At 48.6% G+C, this 1,887-nt stretch overlaps 1 pseudogene; it reads right to left on the reverse strand.

The window, feature by feature from the left end:
- Positions 1-5: 5 nt before the first annotated feature.
- LOC108229652 overlaps positions 6-1,887 on the reverse strand; it is a 6,082-nt pseudogene continuing 4,200 nt past the window's right edge.

Below are 1,887 nucleotides of genomic sequence, written 5' to 3' on the forward strand. Positions count from 1 at the left end.
TGAACCAAGATGGCCGCCTCAGCCAACCAACCCAGAAGACGGCTGACAGGTAACATTAGACCCTGAACCAAGATGGCCGCCTCAGCCAACCAACCTAGAAGACGGCTGACAGGTAACATTAGACCCTGAAACCTACCGATGGGCAGAACCAGGAAGAAGGGCAGCCAGCAGAGGACGAACATGCCCACCACCACTCCCAGAGTCTTGGCGGCCTTCTTCTCGCGGGAGAACTTCAGCAGCTTGACGGTGAGCGCATTGCGCCCGGCCGAGGCTCCGCCCCCTCCCGGTCTGGAGGAAGGGCACAGGTCCTGGATCTGCTGGTTCCTGCAGTGGATCCTCAGGGTGAGCTCGTTGGCGTCCTCGGCCCGGTCCTTCATCATGCCGGCCTCCAGGTTCCTGGTGGTGCGCTTGGCCACCACGTAGACCCGGCAGTACATGGCCAGGATGACGGCCAGAGGGATGTAGAAGGAGCCCAGGGAGGAGAAGAGGGCGTAGAACGGCTCCTCGGTGATCAGGCACACGGTGTCGTCCTGCAGAGGTCAAAGGTCAAACTGGTTAATGACATGAAGCCAGAGAGCAGTGAAGAGCAGTTAGATCTGTAAACTTTACTCCACTGTCTCCTTCTCTGGGAGCTGCTGGAGGAACATTATCAGGGAGAACATGAAGAGACGTTCCGAGCTCAGTTTGTCTGACATCATGCAGGCCTGGAGGAGGAGCTTCCTTCTGCTGTTTTGATCAGAATCATAAATTCATATGAGCCCAGACTGAGTGTGATGAAGACGAGGAGCTTCAGACCGTCTGAGCTCCTGGAGCAGAAGTCCGCTCCTCAGCAGCTCCGTTAATCTCCGTTAATCCCACAGGTTACAGATTACAGGAGAAAACCAACAGCAGCGTTTCACTCAGGACTGCATCAGTGAAATCTGGAGTAAAACTAAAGTAAATAAAAGATAATAAATGTTTGTTTCACATCTTTAAACAAACAAACATCATCTGCAGCCAAAAGCTGAAGAGCTTCTACAAGTTTGTTTCTGCAAACAGAGCTGCTGTTTCTGAAGCGACCTGAAGCCCAACATCCTGTTCTGACAGGAAGTTCTGACGGCATTTAGCTGCACGTTTTCCTGAAAAGGTTCATTCAACTGATTCTGTTAGTTCGATTTAAAATTCTTCTTCTGGAAGAACAGAAATCAACTCTGAGTAACTTTACCTGAAGCACAGAACGACGGAGCGTCGGTTATGGGCTGAGATGGGAGGACAGGGGCGCCCTTTAGGTGTGACATCATCAAGATCAATTAAAGTCAGGAGTTAGGAAGCTGTCAATCAATCTGATCAGTAATCTGATCAGTAATCTGGTCTGTAATCTGATTACAGTTTAGACTCTGATCGTCTGATGAGGAGAAATAAAATTTTTATCAAACCTTAAAATAAGATAAAGTCTAATCTGACACTCAGAGTACAGGATGAGGATGACTCTCAGCTACTACCACACCAACATCACACTTTTAACCGTTTCTGGTTTGCTAAGGCTGATTAGCTGTGGCAGCCATCTTATATTGGGTTGACTCTCAGTTGTAGATTACATATTTTGCTAACAGACAGAGAAAAACATTATAAATAAACTCCATTAGTTTCAATGAACAGAAACATCTGTTAACATCTGTCAGGATCAGGAAGCTCACCTGAAGGACCAATCAGAGGAAAAACACCTGCTGCTGTCAGTCAATGATGCATGCTGGGTATCTGCTGTCAGACACTGATGCATGCTGGGTATCTGCTGTCAGTCAATGATGCATGCTGGGTATCTGCCGTCAGACACTGATGCATGCTGGGTATCTGCCGTCAGACACTGATGCATGCTGGGTATCTGCGGTCAGTCACTGATGCATGCTG

Source organism: Kryptolebias marmoratus, unplaced genomic scaffold (assembly GCF_001649575.2).
Source record: "Kryptolebias marmoratus isolate JLee-2015 unplaced genomic scaffold, ASM164957v2 Scaffold72, whole genome shotgun sequence".
Lineage (NCBI taxonomy): Eukaryota > Metazoa > Chordata > Actinopteri > Cyprinodontiformes > Rivulidae > Kryptolebias > Kryptolebias marmoratus.